This window comes from Oryctolagus cuniculus, chromosome 1 (assembly GCF_964237555.1).
Source record: "Oryctolagus cuniculus chromosome 1, mOryCun1.1, whole genome shotgun sequence".
NCBI lineage: Eukaryota > Metazoa > Chordata > Mammalia > Lagomorpha > Leporidae > Oryctolagus > Oryctolagus cuniculus.
Genome location: NC_091432.1, coordinates 155,212,096 through 155,224,019, shown reverse-complemented (window position 1 = coordinate 155,224,019; position 11,924 = coordinate 155,212,096). Strand labels below are relative to the sequence as shown.

Genomic DNA, 11,924 nt, shown 5'->3' with positions numbered 1-11,924 from the left:
CAACACTGGTGCATAGGTTCTCAGCTGCTGGAGTCCCAAGCCGTGGGCACCCACGCCCTCCACGTAGGTCCACCGTGTCCCTCTAATTTTGATAGTTTCCTCTGCCATTTTCTCCCCTAACTCTTCCCTGAGACTACGCTCTCTCCACTTTTTTTTTTTTTTTTTTTTTTTTATCTTTTCCTGGGTTAGAGTAGTAAGCTCCCTCCCTACTCCACCATCTTGGAACCAAAACTAGATCATTTGATACTGCAGGGGGTCCCACATTTTGGATTGGCGGATTGTTTCCTTATTTGACAGGCTTGATTGTCTTGAGGGCAAGAGTCAAGTCCTTCTGTGTCTTCCACATTTCCTGTACATAGTGAGTACTGTTGTTTAATTTGCTTAATTTCAATTTTCTTTTTTTTCTCCTCCTCTTTCTTCTTCTTCTTCCTTAAAATCTCACAACCAGTGTTTATTATAAAGGGGATCCCTGATCTTGGTGATGGGCTTATCAGTAGGATTTCTGGTAGCAAGCATGGGCACCAAGGTCTCCAAATTTTCTGGACTCAGAGTGGCAGGGGTCAGCTACCAGCAGGCTCCAGCCATACTGGATTATGACATTGATCTCCTTCTTGGAAGCCTCATTCACATGTTTCTGGTAATAGGCCACCAGGACTTTGAAGATGGACTGACAGCATAAATCTGAGCCACATGACCACCACCCTTCACCTGGACACAGATGTCAACACCAAGAAATTGCTCCTTACCCAGAAGCAGAACAGGCTCCAGTAGCTTGTACTGCAGCGTATGTGGCTCAGTCATCTGCAGGGGCTTCCTGTTCACCTTGATAAGGCTGTGTCCTGTTTGCCTCATGCCACGACTGTGGCTGTCTTCTTGCAAGACCAGGACAGACTGTAGCAGGCCCTTGCTGCATGGCTGTGGATGTAGGCCAGGGCAGGAACCCTGAGGCACGGCAACCAGAGAAGTTCAAGTTTCTTCTTAGTAGTGAATCTGTTGAAGTACTTTGTTGTATCACTAGGATTGTGTTAGAAGCTATTCCACCTAGCTAACGAATTTTAGTTAGAGAAAGCAGAATCCAGTCAAGTTAATTTAAGCAGAAGATGATTTATTAAAGGAAATTTGCCACACAGAATTTCCAGAAAGACCTGGGAACCGAGCTCGAATGCATCTCAGGAACAAAATAGCAGCCGTACCTGTTGTTTCAAAGGAAACTGTTTTAGTGAACACCATTGCCCACTGCCCACAATTTATTATGTACTACGGTTAAGAACCAGACAACAAAACATGTGCTATAGGAGACCAGGAGAAGCACCTGGCTCCTGCCTTCGGATCAGCGCGGTGTGCTGGCACCGGCCGCGGCAGCCATTGGAGGGTGAACCAATGGCAAAGGAAGACCTTTCATCTGTCTCTCTCTCTCTCTCACTGTCCACTCTGTCTGTCAAATAAATAAATAAATAAATATTTTTTAAAAAGTGCTATAACACCCTGGAAGGACCAAACTCTTCTGCAATAAGATATAATATTTTTCTATGTTGCTCCAAGTCACTGTGCTTGGTTCCTCCGAGTTGAAACCTTAGTTACAAGTGAGTCTGGATGTGGAGTTTTCAGTTTTCTATCTTCCAAAGCAGAGGAAGACAGGCTAGAAAGCGGAAGGAGGTGATGTCTGTGAGCCCCATTACAATAACTGCCAGAGAAACTGTTAGAATGTCACTAACACTGTACTGAACACCTGTTGAATGAGTACAGATAGAAGAAACAATGTAGTATAGAAGCACGAATACCAGCTTTGACTGTGACTGATGACTCTGAAACAAGATATGTGATCTTGGGCAACTTATTTAACCTATCTGGACTCAGTGTCCTCATCTATAACATTAAACAATTGGAGTATTCTTTTTTTTTTTTTTTTTGACAGGCAGAGTGGACAGTGAGAGAGAGAGACAGAGAGAAAGTTCTTCCTTTGCTGTTGGTTCACCCTCCAATGGCCGCCGCGGCTGGTGCACTGCAGCCCGCGCACCACGCTGATCCAATGGCAGGAGCCAGGTACTTCTCCTGGTTTCCCATGGGGTGCATGGGGTGCAGGGCCCAAGCACTTGGGCCATCCTCCACTGCACTCCCTGGCCACAGCAGAGAGCTGGCCTGGAAGAGGGGCAACCGGGACAGAATCCGGCGCCCCGACCGGGACTAGAACCCGGTGTGTCGGCGCAGCAAGGTGGAGGATTAGCCTAGTGAGCCGCGGCGCCGGCCAACAATTGGAGTATTCTTAAAAGATCCTTCTAACTCTAATAGTTCATGATTCAAAGATAATTTACTAGTGATAGCCTTTGATTTCAGCAGTCATCTTCAAAAAAATCCTATTAGGAATATTTATATCTACAATTTTACATATTAAGTTCCTGCTCTCGATTTGCCTATTAAATTATTTCCTAAAACACCTTCCTATACAGCATGGGATCCCCAGATACCATTTCCAAAGCTGATCTTTCCAACAGGTATACAATTGATGAGCATGATGAATTGAAAACAAGGAAACTCAATGCGCTATCATTTATACAGGAAGTGTCAACCTGTTTTTCCACTTTAGATAAGATGATTAACAAAACATCCCTTATTCTTCTTGGTTATGCCATAAAGTTACTCCATTATTATCAAAGATATTTCATAATCAATAAGTCTTTGTAAATAAAGGCTTTGAAATCTGTTGGGCTACTCATCTATTAATCCTAAGTACATTTTTATCAGCTTCACACCCCCCTATGTGGATGCCTCTTTCAAAGTTTGTAATTACATATTGTGTTGTATAATCTTTTAGCTGAATGCTTTGCCTGCTAATTGTGTGTTCTTTGAGGTTGGCAAGCATATATACTTTGTTAATGCCTGTACTCCTAGCATCTAATACTTACTGTGTCTGGCATGTGAATATTTTGCATAATCATTTCGTGGAATGAGTAAATGATTTTACAAATTCCAGCCACTGAACTAAGCACTAGAATATGGCAAAATTGCATGTAACTTAATATTTAAAATAGTATCATCATCCATCATTCCCTTATATTTTTAACATTTAGAGAATTAAATGGCTCTGTGAAATTCATACAGCTATTAAGTGGAAAATCCCAGATTTGAAAGCAGGTCTACAAAGCCCAAGAAACTAACCACTGGCTCTGCAGCCTCTACTAAAGCTGGTTTATCTTTCCTTTAAACAGTATTGTGGCAGGTGGTTAGGCTAGTAGTTAAGATGCCCGTGTCTTAACACAGGAGTACTTGGATTTTATTTCAGGCTTGCTCTGTCTCTTGATTCTAGCTTCCCTGCCCCTGGACTTTTATAAAATAATTAATAAGTAACAAGATTGGACTATCCAATTTGAATTAGAAGATTCACTATCACACCCTGTCATGATTGCCATCTCTCCACTTAAAACCCTTTCTGTCCCTGAGAGGTTACCCTCTATTCAGCTTATAATGAACTGCTCCTGTTGTCCACATTTGTAACTCAAAAATGTGGACCCTGCACCAGCTTCATCCATGTCTCCTGGGATACTGTTACAAATGTAGTATCTCAGCCTTCACCTTGTGACTCTAATTTTGCACTTAAACAAGAGCACAGCAAACATTTTTTTTTTAAAAAAAGCACAGTAGATTTTTAAAAGCATTGCTCTAGAAACAATAACGAACACACACATCTCAGTCTTCTTACTGATAGATGAAAATCTCAGGGCCAGTGATGGGGCTCAGCAGGTTAAGATGAGCAATGGTTCAAGTCTTGGCTGCAGGGCTGGTGCTGTGGTATAGCAGGTAAAGCTGCTGCCTGCAGTGCTGGCATCCCATATGGGTACCGGTTCAAGTCCTGGCTGCTCTACTTCCCATCCAGCTCTCTGCTATGGCCTGGGAAAGGAGTAGAAGATGGCCAAGTCCTTGGGCCCCTGCACCTATGTGGGAGACCCAAAAGAAGCTCCTGGCTCTTGGCTTTGGATCAGCTCAATTCTGACCACTGTGGCCAATTGGGGAGTGAACCAGCAAATGGAAGATTCTCTCTCTCTCTCTCTCTCTCTCTCTCTCTCTCTCTCTCTCTCTCTGCCTTTCTTTTTCTCTGTGTGTAACTCTTTCAAATAAATAAATCTTAAAAACAAAAAAGTCTTGGCTGTTCCACTTCTGATCCAGCTTCCTGTTAATGTAGGAAAAATAGTGGAAGATGGCCCAAATACTTGGGCCCCTACACCCACATGGGAGGCCTGTACAGAGTTCCAGGCTCCTGGCTTCAGCCTGGCCCAGCCTCTGCCATTGTGGCCATTTGAGGAGTGATCCAGCAGATAGAAGATCCCCCTCTTTCTATAACTTACCTTTCAAAAAATAAATAAATCTGTAAAAAAACCAACTTTGTTTAAATAAAAAAATAAATGAAATACAAGGAACAGGAATCCTCTTTAGAGAAATGACTCCTCTAACATATGTCCACTCTAAATATGTGTATATAATTAATGCTTGGCTTCAGTTTATTGTACTCTATGCTAAATCCTGGTGTGTACTTTACTTGCTAATCAAGGGGCTTACATAGAAATTATTTGGGGCAGGGCGTGGCCTTGGTTAAAACTCTGGCCTACTGCAATCTTTCTAACTTACCTTCCAACCTCCAGACTCCCCCTCCAGTGCCACAGGATGTATGAGTGACTTCAAATTATTCTTTTTTCAAAACTAATTTCTTTCTCAAATGTGAATTAATTGTTCTCTGCTGATGTAAATCCCTCAGTGGCGTTCTACTACCTATTGGATAAATTCTAAATTCCTTGATGTAACAAACAACATCCTTCCTAATTGGGCCATGTCTGTCTTTCCTGTGACTCCCCTTGTAGCCTGTTACTGAGTTTCTCACACTGCTTTGTGATTTGTTGTTATAGCGTCTGGTTCTCCAATAGAATGTGAATATATAGCATGGACTGGCCCTGTTTAGAACTGTGTCTCATACATAGATGAGGAGTTGGCAAACTTCTGTAGAGAATATTGCTATAGTAGTGAATATTTTCAGCTTTGCAGGCTGAGAAGGGGTCTCTCACAACTGTTCAATGCTGGTGTTACTGTGTACAAGCAACCAGAGAGAACACAAAGGACTAAAAGTTTTCAATAAAACTTTACTAAAAAGAAAAAGACTGACTGGGCTTGGTCAATGGGACATAATTTGCTGACCCTGATTCAAGCGAACCAAAGTTTAAAATAAACACTTATGCGGCTGTACATGCCTTTCTTCCATTTTGCCATGCAATTCTGAGACCCTGAGGCTAGGCCTCACACGTCATCTCTAGGTCATTCTTTATTGATATATCCACCAGATATTTGTTCTTCAGTGTTTGACCCTATTGGCCCTTTCTCTGGCTCTATCAAAAAGAGTAGAAGTCTGAGACTATATAAACAAGGATTGTAAGCAAGATATTTCCCATGGACCAGAGTCTGAAAGTTCACCCATGTTTTATGGCCGAGGCAGCCACCTCGGGGACGCTGATTGGTTTAAATCCTTTCTCTTCTGAATATCAGAGAGCTGAAACTCTGAATTTCAAATGCGAAACCCTGGAGTTGCAACCACGGCTAGGAAAGGATCAGGATTATATTAATTTGAAAAATATCTAGAGAAGTCCGTGTTGTTTGGTACTGGGGAATGCTAATTCTTCTCCACTCTTGATATCCATCCCTGCAGCGAGAGTGCAGCCAGACAGCACTCTGACTTTACCTACTCTTTGCTCACTCTGCCTAGCGAAGGTAATCAGTCATCGGGCTGCTGCATTTAGAAATAAATGGGCAGGCCTGAGCCAACTCCAGGCCTTATTTCTTTCTTCTTAGGATTAAACTTGCTTGCAGTAAGCACAAGTTCTTCCCTGTTACTCGCTCTTAAACCCTTCCCAATTGAAAAAAAAAAAAAATCATCATCCAGGTCCAGTGCTGCCTATGATTATATGAGGAAATCAGACCGTTTCTGAAAGGAGTCAGGAAGCCTATTTTACTCTCACTCAAAGATCTTTCTTCTGGGGTGGAGGTTTGGCATAGTAGTTTAACTATCTTTGGGAATGCCCACATCCCATTTTGGAGTGCCTGGTTCGAGTCCCTGCTCCACTTCTAATTCTACCTTCTTGCTGATGCACACTCTGTAAGGTAGCAGGTAGTGGCTCAAGGATTTGTATCCTTGCAAACCATGTAGGAGACCTGGATTGAGTTCCTAGATAATGGCTTCGGCTTGGCCCAGCACTGGCTGTTGTGGCTATTTGAGGAGTAAATCAACAGATGAGAGATATCTCTCTGTCTCTGTTTCTGTCTGACTTGTCTCTCTGCCTTTCAAATAAATAATTTTTTGGAAAAGTATGTCTCTTCTAGTGTAGGCTTTATCAGCAACTGACAAGACGTTTTGGGCAACATTTGCCTCCTCTTTGTCTTGCTGTTCAATTTGTTCTTATCCCAGGTGGAAAAGAAGGGATATGGTAATTTATTTTCTAATTTCTGATGCTCTGGCAGCTGGGGCCTCCCTGACCAGTGAGAGTCTGATCCTCCCAGGGTTAGCTAGCTCCAAGAGATGGTAAAACAACTCAATGCCCTTCACTCACAAATTGACAAAACCAGAGTCCACATCCCCCAACCACTTTTTAAAATTAAACTCTACATACCAAGCCGATATTCTCTGCCCAGTCTACACAGAGCCAGCTAGCAGATAACTCAAGACTGTCCCTCCATCCCAGAATCAAGTGAAATTATCATAAGTAACCCATCCTACCTCTGTTTACCATTCCCTATCTTGCTTTACCTGTGTAAAACAAGATGAAGGCTCTGCACTCACCCCCCACTTTTTTTTTTAATAAAGATTTATTTATTTGAAAGCCAGAGTTACAGAGGGAGAGAGGGAAAAAGAAGAGAAAGAGAAACCTCTTCAGTCTACTGGTACACTTCCCAGATGGCTGCCAAGGTCATACTGGACCTGGCCAAAGCCAGGAGCCAGGAGCTCCATCTGGGTCACCCATGTGGGTGGCAGGGGCCCAAACACTCAGACCATCTTCTTATGCTTTTCCCAGGCCATTAGCACAAAGCTGGACTGGAAGTAGAGCAGTCAGGACTCAAACTGGCAACAGTTTAACCTACTATACCACAGCATTGGTCCCTAACACCTATGAGCATTTTTTTTTTAAATATTTTATTTATGGGGCTAGCGCTGTGGCATAGTGGGTTAACGCCCTGGCCTGAAGTGCCGGCATCCCATATGGGTGCTGGTTCTAGTCCCAGCTGCTCCTCTTCCAATCCAGCTCTCTGCTATGGCCTGGGATAGCAGTGGAAGATGGCCCAAGTGGGCCCTTGCACCCACGTGGGAGACCTGGAAGAAGCTCCTGGCTCCTGGCTTTGGATTGGCACAGCTTTGGCCATTGCGGCCATCTGGGGAGTGAACCAGCAGATGGAAGACCTCTCTTTCTGTCTCTCCCTCTCTCTGTAACTCTTTCAAATAAATAAAATAAATCTTTAAAAAATATTGGCCAGAATTTTTAAAAATGGCTAGAGCTGAGCTGGTCCAAATCTGGGAGCCAGGTGCTTCTTCCAGGTCTCCCACATTGTGCAGGGACTCAAGCACTCAGGCATTCATTTTTTTTTAAGATTTTATTTATTTTATTTGAAAGGCAGAGTTACAGAGAGGCTGAGGCAGAGAGAGAGAGGGAGAGAAAGTCTTCCATCTGTTGTTTCACTTCCCAGATGGCCGCAACTGCTGGAGCTGGGCTGATCTGAAACCAGGAGCCAGGAGCTTCTTCCAGGTCTCCCATGCAGGTGTAGGGAACCAAGGACTTGGGTCATCTACTGTTTTCCCAGGCCATAGAAGAAAGCTGGATCAGAAGAGGAGCAGCTGGGACTTGAACTCGAGCCCATATGAGATTTTGGCAATGCAGGCAGAGGCTTAGCCCACTACGTCATAGCGCCAGCCCCACATCTATGTTTTAAAACAAAGAGCTGTTACTGGTCTCTCCAAAGACCCCAGAAGGCATCTTTAGGAAGTGATACAAAGTGGGACTTCATATCACATGCAGAATTACCCAAACAGCTGGGCCTTGATTAGCAAAGATTTGCACAGTTTTCATTTATTTTTGAGATTCTAACCACTGATTTTCTAGAAAAATTAATTTTAGTTTATTGGTCAGTCTACATACTAAGTATTTAAAAATTGTGTTATGAACCCAAGAGATGTAACTCATGGTCCAAGCTCCCAAAAACTTTATGGTATATTGGAAAAATTAAAGGAGAAATCATTAAAATCATTAAACAATTGAAACACTTTGTTAAGGCGGTACAGATTGGCCAGCACTATGGCATAGCAGGTAAAGCTGCCACCTGTTGTGCTGGCATCCCATATGGGCGCCAGTTCAAGTCCTGGCTGCTCCACTTCCAATCCAGCTCTCTACTACGAACTGGGAAAGCAGTAGAAGATGGCCCAAGTGCTTGAGCCCCTGCACCCATGTGGGAGACCAGGAAGAAGCTCCTGGCTCCTGGCTTCGGATCTGCTCAGCTCTGGTTGTTGCGGCCATCTGGGAAGTGAACCAGCACTGAAAGACTCTCTCTCTCTCTCTCTCTCTCTCTCTCTCTCTCTCTCTCTCTCCCCTTTCTCCTTCTACCTCTCTGTTCAAATAAATAAATAAATCTTTTTTTTTTAAAAGAGTACAGATTAAGACACTGTTAAAAACAGTATGAGTTAAGTAATGGACATGAAGAGTTTGAAAGGGCAGGAGAGATACATCTTGATGAATGGATTTCACCTGAGGAGGAAAAGAGGTAGGAGTACTCTCTGCCAACCTATTCAAATTGGTTTAAACCAAAAGGAAAAAAAAAGAGGATTCATTGTTTCTTATTACAAAAAAAAAAAAATCAAGCATAGATGGATGCAGAGGCTCAAATTACACTGTTAGGAATCTATCACTCATTATTTATTGGATTTGCTAAGCACTGCTCTTTTCAATAGAAGTCTCAAATAGAGTTCTGATTGGACCATCTTGGGTCATGTGTCCTTCCTTGAACCACCTGCTATAGCCAAAGTGTTGTAGTTGTCTGATTAGCCAGGTTTGAGTCTCATGCCATCATGGCATCTCCTGCCATGAATGGAGAATAAAGGCTTGATGGTGTCCAAGGAACTCCTGAGAGACATTACTGCCTTAGTCCATTTTGTCTGCTACCATAAGAATAATACAGACTGGATAATTTATAAACATCAGACATTTATTTAGCTCACAGATCTGGAGGCTGGGAAGTCTAAGAAAATGGCACCAGCATCTGGTTTAGACTTTGAATTGCATCATAAAGTGGCAGAAGGGCAAGCAAGCATGCCTGAGAGAGAAAGGTTAGGGGGCAACTACTCCCTTGAATCAGGACCCCAATCCTGCAGTAACAGCCACTCCCAAGATAACTGATGTACCCCAGCAAAAAATGGCACTGACTCCTTCGTGAGAGCAAAGCCATCATGACCTAGTCACCTCTTAGAAGTCCCACCTCTTTTTTTTTTTTTTTTTTTTGACAGGCAGAGTGGACAGTGAGAGAGAGAGACAGAGAGAAAGGTCTTCCTTTTGCTGTTGTTTCACCCTCCAATGGCCGCATCGCGCTGATCTGAAGCCAGGAGCCAGGTGCTTCTCCTGGTCTCCCATGGGGTGCAGGGCCCAAGCACCTGGGCCATCCTCCACTGCACTCCCGGGCCATAGCAGAGAGCTGGCCTGGAAGAGGGGCAACCAGGACAGAATCCGGCGCCCCGACCGGGACTAGAACCTGGCGTGCCGGTGCCGCTAGGCAGAGGATTAGCCTATTGAGCCATGGCGCCGGCAGAAGTCCCACCTCTTAATACTTCCATAACAGTGCCAAGTAAATTTCAGCACGAGTTTTGATGGGGATGTTCCTACCAGAGCCATCACCAAAAGGTCAAATTCATTCCACATAGGAAAATATAGCAATCTTTGTCCTAGTGGAAGAGTAACAACATGAGCAAGGTGGAGAGGAAGGCAAAGACCCATCTGACTGTAATTCACACAAAGAAGTAAGAGAAAACAGGTTTTAATAATTCAGGTGATAAAAAGTTATTGGGAGCCTCCAATGTCCTCCAGAAGAATTTGGATGAGTCACCAGGCAATGGAGAGTCACTTTAGATTCTGAACCATTAAAGTAATATGATGAAAGTGTTGTTATAGAACTGTTAGTGACTCTGACAAGAGCCAGGAGATTCACTGTTGTTAGGAGATCAGCTGAGAGGATTGTTCGAATAATCCTAAAGATGACTTAATGAAGATTTATGCTAGACAGCAATAGAAAGGGGGAAAGGATAAAGGAAAAAAAATCCAGAAACAGAAGATAGAGTTGAATATTGGAGATACATAAATGTCATAGCTACAGTTACAAAAGTGTTACCAACAGAAGTGTTTGAGAAGAATGAGTTTCAACTTCTTTCAAATTCCCTGCCCCACAAGCCTGCTCTCTGACACTGTTTCCTCTGATTTCTATCATATCCAGAAAAGTAAATTAAGGCTTCTAGAATTTCTAAGTACTGAAAGATTATGATAGCCCATTTTCATCACCACATGTGATTTCAAGCAAAATATTTAGTGTTCAAATAAGTACAAGGAAGTCCAACAGCACTAAGATGCTCTGTTTATATTTACAAATCGTTTTTTTTTTTTTTAAAGTCAGAGTTACAGAAAGACAGAGGGGGAGGGGGAGAGAGAGAGGGAGAGAGAGAGAGAGAGAGAGAGAGAGAGAACTCTTCCATCAGCTGGTTCACTGCCAAGATATCTGTAATAGCCAGAGCTGGGCCAGGATGAACCCAGGAACCAGGAGCTTCTTCCACATCTCCCATGTGGATAGCATGTGCCCAAGCACTTGGGCTATCCTCTGATAGTTTTTCAGGCCACTAGCAGGGAGCTGGATCAGAAATGGAGCAGCCAGGACACAAACCCATTCTTTATGGGTGCCAGAAATGAAGGTGGAAGATTTATCCACTAAGCCACAATGCCAGCCCAACAAATATGGTATTCTACGATTATTTTCTAAATAGAAATTTATTTGTTGATAGTCTAACTTGTGACTTGTCTGTGTCATCCAGCACTACTTGTTGGTTAATAACAATTATTTTCTAATTAGAAATTTATTTGTTGATAGTCTAATTTGTGACTTATCTATGTCATCCAGCACTACTTGTTGGTTAATAATGTCAGCATTTTCACTCTCAGGTTGGAAACACAATTTTTTAGAATGTAAATGTACTTTGGAAATGTATGTTCATTAAATAAAATAAAATAGAAATATATATAAAAAAGAATGTAAATGTTTTCTCTCTCTTTTGGTTGAGGCAACTTTTAAAATGGTGTTCCAACTTGTAAGAAGTATATACAAGTTTAGTAATTAGAGCTATTTGATAGGGATGCCAGTTACGTGTAAGTAGAAGGAAGAAAAGAAGGAGAAGCGGTAAAGTGAACAGTATCGGGTGAAGCTATCAGGGGAGGACTAGCATCATTCAGGCAGAGACTCATCTTCTCATTTCAGTTTCCCTTCCCTGGTCGCTGGATCAGAAGAATGGATTCTTCTTCACTCTGAAAAACTGGAGAGATTGGACAATTTGGTGGATAGAATGCAGAGACTATGAGAGTGGGCAAAGAAGTTGAAGTCTAGAATGTAAAAAGAAAGCTGAGTACCAGCTCTTAGTGTAAAAACTATTGACTGCTTGGTTAAATGGAACACACAATTAGAGTAGTATCTACAGAATTATAAGGCAACAGTTGTACTTGAAATGTCTTATGGCTTTTACTCCACATATTTAAATAAAACTTGTTAATATTTAATGGCCACATATCCTGTGCCAGATTACAATGCTAAAGATAAAGCATTGGCACTGATTAAAAATTTAATCTTCACAGCGACTTCATCGAGTAAGTTTATCATTA

General features: G+C 42.5%; 1 long non-coding RNA gene across 1 annotated transcript; it reads right to left on the bottom strand.

The window, feature by feature from the left end:
* Window positions 1–236: 236 nt before the first annotated feature.
* Window positions 237–4,749, bottom strand: LOC108178542 (uncharacterized). Its single transcript, XR_001795264.3, has 3 exons — window positions 4,621–4,749; window positions 3,682–3,885; window positions 237–1,193 (listed from the first exon to the last, which is right to left on the bottom strand). It is a non-coding gene; the product is annotated as an uncharacterized lncRNA (long non-coding RNA).
* Window positions 4,750–11,924: the final 7,175 nt, after the last annotated feature.